The sequence below is a fragment of the Bos grunniens genome, chromosome 5, assembly GCF_055505025.1.
Source record: "Bos grunniens cultivar Pamir isolate PY7600 chromosome 5, Bosgru_T2T1.0, whole genome shotgun sequence".
Taxonomy (NCBI): Eukaryota; Metazoa; Chordata; class Mammalia; order Artiodactyla; family Bovidae; genus Bos; species Bos grunniens.
In genome coordinates this window covers 26,859,204-26,868,658 of record NC_141169.1, presented here as the reverse complement: position 1 = coordinate 26,868,658, position 9,455 = coordinate 26,859,204, and the positions used below count along the sequence as shown (strand labels likewise).

The 9,455-nt window shown below is 38.0% G+C and overlaps 1 pseudogene; it reads right to left on the bottom strand.

The window, feature by feature from the left end:
* Positions 1 to 457: 457 nt before the first annotated feature.
* Positions 458 to 2,972, bottom strand: LOC147371486 (FUN14 domain-containing protein 1 pseudogene; annotated as a pseudogene).
* Positions 2,973 to 9,455: the final 6,483 nt, after the last annotated feature.

Sequence of the window (9,455 nt, the reverse complement as noted above, 5' to 3'; positions counted from 1 at the left end):
TCGGCCCTACTGTTGAAGCTATAATACAAATTATTTTAATTATCAGCACTATACTAAAAAGCACAATGGAGAACATCTTATTTAAATAAAACAAGGATAATATTTCACTGGGGAGTATATCCAACAGATTTTTTTCTATATATATATCTACAGCCAGTGGTGGTGTTTATAGGCAAATTTTAAACAACTGCAAATTTTTTAAAAAGCCATGTTTTGCTCAGGAATACTTTTATACACATACTCTATTGGTTGTTTTATACAGTCGTGTCCAACTCTTTGTGACCCCATGAACTACAACCCACCAGGCTTGTCTGTCCATGGAATTCTCTACTAGTCTGCCAAATTTCAGATGGCAAAATGCTAAGCTGTGGGTCTGGTATTGTCCAGCTAGTTATTTCTTGTCATCCTGGAAATGTGTCATTGAGAAATGTGGAGATCATGTTGTCACCACCACTTCTCAGAGGTACCCCACCATGACAGAACATTCATATCCTGAAGATTCAAGGCCTAGCAAAAAGCCTCCCACAAATCCACCGGATATCACAAGGTTCTGTTTGACAAGTTCTGTTGCTGATTTCAGGTGCTGCCTTATTTGCTCATTTCTTCATCTGTCTTTTGGCTTTGTTTATGTCTTTCTCCACTCCCTTCTGGTTGCTCTGCACACAGCCACTGCGGCTGGCAATCTGAAGGAGAAGAAAGCCACCACCTACTCCAGTTGCTGCAAGTTTTCCAACTTTCTGGAATAAAAATCCCACACACCTGTCACTCACTTCATCCATTACAATCTGGGTGGCTACTGAGTAATTTTCTACAACAGGTCCAGAACTGTGGCCAAACACTAGACTCCACCAGTGGTGTCTTCTTACATACTCAGTTAAATCTAACGTCAGAAAAGTCATCACCACTTTCCTATTCTTTGGGAGGGGAGTTCTGGGCCCTATTATTAAATTATTAAATATTTCAGTCATATAAAAAGTACATATTATAAGAAAATTAACACTAAGTGCCAACTTTTCAGCTTAGAAATAAATTACAAAAATAAGGAAAACCCATGGATAATCTTCTCCTATCATATTAGTGTTCTTCTTTCTCAGAAGTATCCTCCATCTTGAATTTGGTGCTTATCATTACCATGGAAGTTTTCAAAAACTTTTATTTCATATGTATGTAACATAAGCTTTATACAGTATTGTTTTATATGTTTCTTAATTTTTATCAGTGGTATCATACCATACTTATCCTTCAGCTAGCTTTTGTTGTTCAATATTGGTTTTGGTATTTATCTGTGTGGCTACAAGAAGCTTCATTTATTTATTTAACTGCTGTAGAGTATCCTTGGGCTTCCCTGCTTGCTCAGTGGTAGAGTCTGCCTGCCAATGCAGGTGACGCAGATTCAATCCCTGGCTGGAGAAGATCCCCTGGAGAAGGAAGTGGAAATCTGATTCCAGTATTCCTGCCTGGGAAATCTCATGGACAGAGGAGCCTGGCAGGCTACAGTCCTTGGAGTTCCAAAAGAGTTAGACACAACTTAGTGACTCAACAACAGCAATAAGCTAGAGATGTAAATTTAAGTTATTAGCATAATAATGTTTATTGTATTTTCCTCTAATGGTGTTACACTTCTGCTTTTCACCTTTACTTCTTTAATCCAGTTGGAATTAACTTTTTGTTTAGTGAGAGAAAAGGATTTAATGTCCCCCCTAAGGGAAGCCCATTGTCCCCAGCGGCATTAATTACATAGTCCAGCATTTTCTCTACTGGTTTGAAATATCAGACACCAGATTTAAATAGCAGAGGTCTGTTTGTGGGTTCTAGTCTTTTAAATTAGTCAATCTGATCATCCCTATGCAAATACCACACTTACCTGGTGTTGTTGTTCAGTCACTCAGTCATGTCTGACTCTTTAAACAACCCCAGGGACTGCAGCACACCAGTCTCCTCTGTCCTCCACTATCTCTTGGAGTTTGCACAAATTCATGTCCATTGAGTAGGTGATGCTATCTAACCATCTCATCCTCTGCTGCCCCCTTCTTCTTCAGTCAGAGCTTAATGTAAGGACAGAAATAACCCCAGGTATTCTAAGCAGAAAGGAATTTACCACATTGATGCTCGATGTACGATGCTCACAAAACTGTTGGAAAGACTGAAAGAACAGGAGTCAGAAGGTACCACTAAACTTGTTGGTTGAAGAACATACTGCTGTGGTTGTAATCAAGAGGCCCGGAAGCTGCTGCTCCCAGCGTCATAATTGTCAACACCACCCACATATGGCCCAAAGCTTCTGAGAACAAGGCTGTAGCTGCTACTTATAACTTTCTTAATCAACTACCCATTCCATGTTATTTTTGTCTTCAATCAGCACCTAGCTGGTTTGGGTTCCTAGTGGAGAGGCCCCAACCTTTATTCCTGAAGGAGCTAGCCTTTAGGGGTTCCGTCTACACTTGGGGTGCCCCAATCTTCCATCAGCTCTACCTTAGTCATGGAGCTACTGTGAGGCACCCCAGAGGATCCCCTGCTCTCACTGCAAGCAACCACTTTCTTTCACCCCAGCTGGTTCAAGAACCCCTTTGCCTGTTGATTCAGTGGCATAAAGGATATAAAAGTTTCCTAGGAATGAATACCTCTAAACCAGAATCTAAGTTTAGAGGGATGAGAATCAAGAAAAATGTTGAAGTTGGTCAGTATGTGTAACAGTGAGAGAAATCGGGGCTTCTCCACTCAGTGGTAATAAGAATCCGCCCGCAAAGAAGGAAACGTGAGTTCAATCCCTGGGTCGGGAAGATCCCCTGGAGGAGGGCATGGCAATCCACTCTCATATTCTTGCCTGGAAAATCCCATGGGCAGAGGAGCCTGGTGGACTGCAGTCCTTAGGGTTGCAAAGAGTCAGACACGACTGAAGTCACTGAGCATGCGTGCACTTACATGAGAGAATTCCACCCTACATACACTTCTTAGTACCTAGACCCATACATTTTGGCTATAGGAATAATATCTCCAACCACGGCCCTCTCAGTCAGTCTTACAAGACAGCACCCCAAACTCACAAAGTATCATCTCCCAGGTGGCTCTGTAGTAGAATCTTCATTAGACCCTTCTATCATTTCATAAAGTCCACTATCTATGGATAATAGAATACATGTTAAGACTGCTGAATCCTATGAGCCTGAACCCACTGATTCACTTCTTTTGGTGTGTACTTTGGATGGGAGAGATACAGTATGGGTTATCATAATGGTGAATAAGGCACTTGGTAAGTTCATGGATGAGGGGGCTGACAGAAGCATTATGGGCAGAGAAGGCAAATCTGGAGCCAGAAAAAATGTCTGTTCAAGTGAGGCAAAACACGACCTCTCCATGATGGAAGGGATCCACTATAATCAGCCTGTCTTAGCTGATTCCCTCAGGCACAGTATCATATGGCTCATTATGGTCTGTGCGGTTGGCAGATTATCCTCAGGAGGTATATGGTAGCCAGATCTACTTTGATGAGAGAAAAATCTGTTTCGTTGCATAATTTCCAACTTGTGCCCATAGCTACTGTATTAAGAGTTCTCTATCTCCTGAGCATTTTGATAGAGAATGACTGACATTTAAAGACCCAGGTGATACCAACCACCTCATTATTGAGACTTCTTGGAACCCTTTGGTGAGTGAGCACTTACCAATCTGTAGTTTTGTTGATTGTCCCTATTGTATCCTTGTTTTCTAATTTTAACTTTTACAATTATTATTTCTTACCATCTGCTTCAACTATAGGAGAGGTTTTGTGCCTTTTTTTTTTTTTTTTGGTAATTTCTTGAGTTGGAGAAGACTCTTGAGAGTCCCTTGGACTGCAAGGAGATCCAACCAGTCCATTCTGAAGGAGATCAGCCCTGGGATTTCTTTGGAAGGAATGATGCTACAGCTGAAACTCCAGTACTTTGGCCACCTCCTGCGAAGAGTTGACTCATTGGAAAAGACTCTGATGCTGGGAGGGACTGGGGGCAAGAGGAGAAGGGGACGACAGAGGATGAGATGGCTGGATGGCATCACTGACTCGATGGACGTGAGTCTGAATGAACTCCGGGAGTTGGTGATGAACAGGGAGGCCTGGCGTGCTGCAATTCATGGGGTCACAAAGAGTCGGACACGACTGAGTGACTGAACTGAACTGAATTGAGTTGGAACTTAGCTTTTTGTTTCTTTTTCTTCTTTTCTAATGTATTAAGACTATAAAGGACTATTCTAATGCTATGTTAGCTATATCTTACGTATTTTGAATGTATGTTTTCTTTATTAGTCTAAATATTATCCAATTTCCATTATTAGTTATACTTCAAATTTTTTCATGAATTTCCAACAATATGGGAATTTAATCTTTTTTTATTATTGCTATCTAAATTAATTGCTTGCATGCAGAGAAAAATGGTCTGTATAACACATTCTTTTTTAAAAATTGGAGTATACTTGCTTTACAATGTTTTGTTAGTTTCTGCTGTACAGCAAGTGAATCAACTCTGGGTGTACACATATCCCCTCTTTTTTGAATTGTCTTCCTGTTTAGGTCACCACAGAGCACTGAGTAGACTTCCCTGCGCTATGTATAACACCAATTCTTTTTATTTGTTGAGATTTGTTTTGTGGTCCAGTATGCGGTCAGTTTTTGAAAGGTTCTGTATATTTTTAAAACATAAGTGTATTTCCTAATTGTTATATAAAGATTTGTGTTATTCAAATCTCCTATGTCTTTACTAATTTTTATCTACCAGTGTGCCAATTACTAGAGAGTTGTAATTTTAAATCTCCAACTATTATGGTAAATTTATAAACTTCTTATTATAGCTTTGTTTTATGTATTTAAGTGAGCACATAAAAGTAAATGCTATATCTTCCTGGTAAACTGTTGTTTTCATGATTATATAGTGATTACATTTTAAAATCTTAAGGTCTAATTTTTTAATTGTGGTAAGATAGACACACCATAAGACTTACCGTGTTAACCACTGTTAAGCATACAGTTTGGTGGCATTAAGTACATTCACATTATTGTGCAATTATCACCCCTCTCCATCTCTAGAACTTTTTCATCATCCATCACAAACTGAAAATTTGTACCTATTAACCAATAACTTCCTATTATCCTCTCCCTGAAGCCCACAGTAACCACTTTTCTGTGTATCTTAAAGCTGATTTTGTCCCATCTTAATATAGTAATATCAGCTTATTTGGTATTTTTCCTATTCTTTTAATCTCAAACATTGTATGTCATTATGACATATAGCAGCACATAACTAAATTTTAAAATCCAGTCTGACAATCTCAATCTGTTAACTGTTGATCTTAGTCCATTTATATTTGATGAGCTTACTGATAACTTTTGTTTTATATGTACCAGATTATTTTGTGCTTATATTTTTTCAGTGTCTCTCTTGCTGCCTTCTATGAAGTTGATGAAAGTTTTGAAAAATTTTCCTTTTCTCCTTTACGAATTTGAAAGTTGTATATTCTATTTCTATTCTTTTCATGATTATTCTAATTTTTAAATAGTAATCTTATTGGCCTAAGCAATATTCCTATTGTCTTCCCAAATAACGCAAGAAACTTGGAACTCTAATTCTGATCGTATCTCTCTCATTGTACACGTTACTGCTGTCCAGTATTATAACACCCCTTATTTTTCTATCTCCAAATTAGTCACTATTACTACTGTCTGCCTAGTCAACGCTTGTTTAGATATACCACATGTTTTCAGTGTCTTTACTCATCGAAACTATTCTCACAATTCTTATTTTTATCTCACTTCCTCCTCCTGGGTTGAAATTTTCTTTAAGAAATTCCCTAAAGAAAATGTCTTCAGTGGGAGATCTATTTGTGTTAAGAAACCTACTGTGTTTGTCTGGAAATTTATCTATTTCATGCTTACTCTTGAATGATAGTATAGCTGACTAAAGAATTCATGCTGAAAAATATAAGACTTTAGAACTTTGAATACATTTTTTCTTGTTATCTAGTCTCTTTTGTTGCTTTCAGAAAGTCTGCCGTGAATAAAATTGTTGTTACTTTGAAGATAATGTGTCTTTCTCTCTGTTTGCTTTTTAAACTTTCTCACTGTAGTTGGAATTGAATAGAACATTCATAGCAAGGTATACGAGTATGGATTTAGTTTAATCAATCCTGCTGAAGATTTCTGCAATTTGAATCTGAGGACTCAGGTCTTCAATTAATTCTGGAAAATTCTCAGCCATAATCTCTTTGATAAAATGTGTCCTCCTCCCAGTCTCTTCATTCTCTCCTCCAGAACTACTATATGTTGGACCTTCTCATTCTCCAACTCACCTTATAGTCTCTAATATATTCTTTTTTTTTCTAATATAGTCTAACTCTTTATCTCCTGCATTACCTTCTGAACAATTTCCTCAGATCTCTCCTCTAGCTTTATAATTCTCTTTTTACTTATACCTAGATTTCTGTTTACGCACCCACTTAGTTTCTTTTTTAAACATAAAAAATTGAAGTGCAATACATACACAGAAGTGTACACAGAAAAAGCATTGTTGAATTAATTATTATAGTTACAGTAACAAATCAAGAAACAGAATGTTGCCAAATCCCAGGTGCCCTCCCGCTACATCTTCCCAATCACACTGTCTTCCTCTCCACTAGAGGTAACTACAATCCTGATTTTCATGGTAATCTCTGTCTTGTATTAAAAAAAAAAAAAAGCTCTACCACCTAAGTATGTATTCCTAAACAATATAGGTTAGTTTCATTTGTTTTCAAACATTATAAAATGAATACTGTATGTAAAATTTTCTGTCCTTGTCTTTGGACCAATATTATACATTAAATATTTACCTACTTTATTGTGTTTATCTGTGGCTCATTCATTTTTGTGTGTATGTTTATGTACTATTCCACTGTCTAATATACCAAATATTTAACTATTCTACTACTATGAACATCTCATTGTTTTCAATTGGGGCTGTTATGAGCAATGTTGCTATGAACATTATGGTTCATGTATACTGGTACATACATACGCATTTTTGTAGGTTATATACTTAGAATAGAATTCCTGAGTCCTAAGATATGCATACCATCAAACTTACCAGATAATGCTACACTGTTCTTCAAGAGGTACTAAATTATACTCCTATCAGCAGTATATAAGCACCCCATTGCTCAGCAACCTCACCAATACTTGGTATTATAAGAAGAATTTTTTATTTGAGCCAATCTGGTGGATATCTAATAGTATCTTATTGTGGCTTTAATTTACAGCTAATAATTTAACTTGCAATTAGTGAAATGATACACTTCTGTCCATTTGGTTTTTATACTTGGCCACCCTCATAGATATGGTCTGCTGGACTGAAAATCCCTTCTCATTCCCTTATCTTTTCATAAAAGAGAATCTAGAAAGCAAATAAGTATCTACCTACATTTCCCAGGTTCTGCATACAAATTAGATTCCATCCAGAAGATATATGCATGAAAGATTTGGAAGGCAGAGCAGAGGGACCACCTTTCTCTACTTTCAGTGATGAATTTATCTTTGTGAAAGGAGGTGTGATAAAGAATGAATTGACTGAGGCTTCCGCTCCTCTCAGTTCAGTCAGTTCAGTCGCTCAGTTGTGTCCTACTCTTTGCGACCCCATGAACTGCAGCACGCCAGGCCTCCCTGTCCATCACCAACTTCCGGAGTCCACCCAAACCCATGTCTGTCGAGTCGGTGATGCCATCCAGCCATCTCATCCTCTGTCGTCCCCTTCTCCTCCTGCCCTCAATCTTTCCCAGCATCCGGGTCTTTTCAAATGAGTCAGCTCTTTGCATCAGGTGGCCAGAGCATTGGAGTTTCAGCTTCAACATCAGTCCTTCCAATGAACACCCAGGACTGATCTCCTCTAGGATGGACTGGTTGGATCTCCTTGCAGTCCAAGGGACTCTCAAGAGTCTTCTCCAACACCACAGTTCAAAAGCATCAATTCTTTGGCGCTCAGCTTTCTTCTCAGTCTAACTCTCACATCCATACATGACCACTGGAAAAACCATGGCCTTGACTAGACGGACCTTTGTGGGCAAAGTAATGTGTCTGCTTTTTAATATACTGTCTAGGTTGGTCATAACTTTCCTTCCAAGGAGTAAGCGTCTTTTAATTTCATGGCTGCAGTTAACATCTGCAGTGATTTTGGAGCCCAGAAAAATAAAGTCAGCCACTGTTTCCACTGTTTCCTCACTTATTTGCCATGAAGTGATGGGACCAGATGCCATGATCTTAGTTTTCTGAATGTTGAGCTTTAAGCCAACTTTTTCACTCTCCTCTTTCACTTTCATCAAGAGGCTCTTTAGTTCTTCTTCACTTTCTGCCATAACAGTGGTGTCATCTGCATATCTGAGGTTATTGATATTTCTCCTAGCAATATTGATTCCAGCTTGTGCTTCCTCCAGCCCAGCGTTTCTCATGATGTACTCTGCATATAAGTTAAATAAGCAGGGCGACAATATACAGCCTTGACGTACTCCTTTTCCTATTTGTAACCAGTCTGTTGTTCCATGTCCAATTCTAACTGTTGCTTCCTGACCTAGCCCATTCAGTAATTTGCAAGGACTTAGTTCCTTGATTTCTTCCTGTTTAAAATCCCTAGGGAGATTTTTTTTTTCCAGTCCTGAATCCTAACTCATACAATGACTCTTATACATCACATAATCTAAGATGATATCAAAGGTAAGAAGCATCATTATTTTACTGAATTAAGAAAGCCATTACTGCAATTAAACTAAGACAAATACTTTATTGACACAGAAATTTTTGCTATCTATTTAAAGAACTAGTTCAGATTTCAGACATAGGTTTTATAGTTTATTACTCATGTATTCATTAGAAAAAAATAGGAAATTCCCTGACGGTCCAGTGGTTAGGACTCCACACTTTCACTCCCAAGGGCCTGGGTTCCATCCGTGGTTGGAGAACTAAGATTCCACAAGCTGCACGGTGCAGCAAGTAAAGAAAATATATATATAAGGGAAATAAATGAATTAAGGCACTTCTAAAACTTCTTCACCTTTGGAGTCCATATATTCTGAATGCTTTTTAAATGCCATGCATTTGCACGGAATGGCATCCTCTGTGATCTCAAGGGCATTTCCTAAGAGTGCCCCGCATGGGATCCAGAATTTGTTCAATGTTGCTGTTACACTTCTTAACTAAAGAATTCCTATACCATGCACCACTAATAAAAATTTGAATTCCCAAACTGGCATGAAGAGAGGCAAAAAAAAAATTATATATATATATATACACACACACACACATATATATATCATAGGAGAATGTGTTTTGATATGTTGCAATTGTTTTCCAGACCAGAACCCAGACCAAGACAAACTTTGTTCTTTCCCTTTACTAAGGAGCAGATATATTAGTTGCAGTATAGTTGTTTTATAATTTTTTTCAGGGAGCAGATATTTTTTCTACT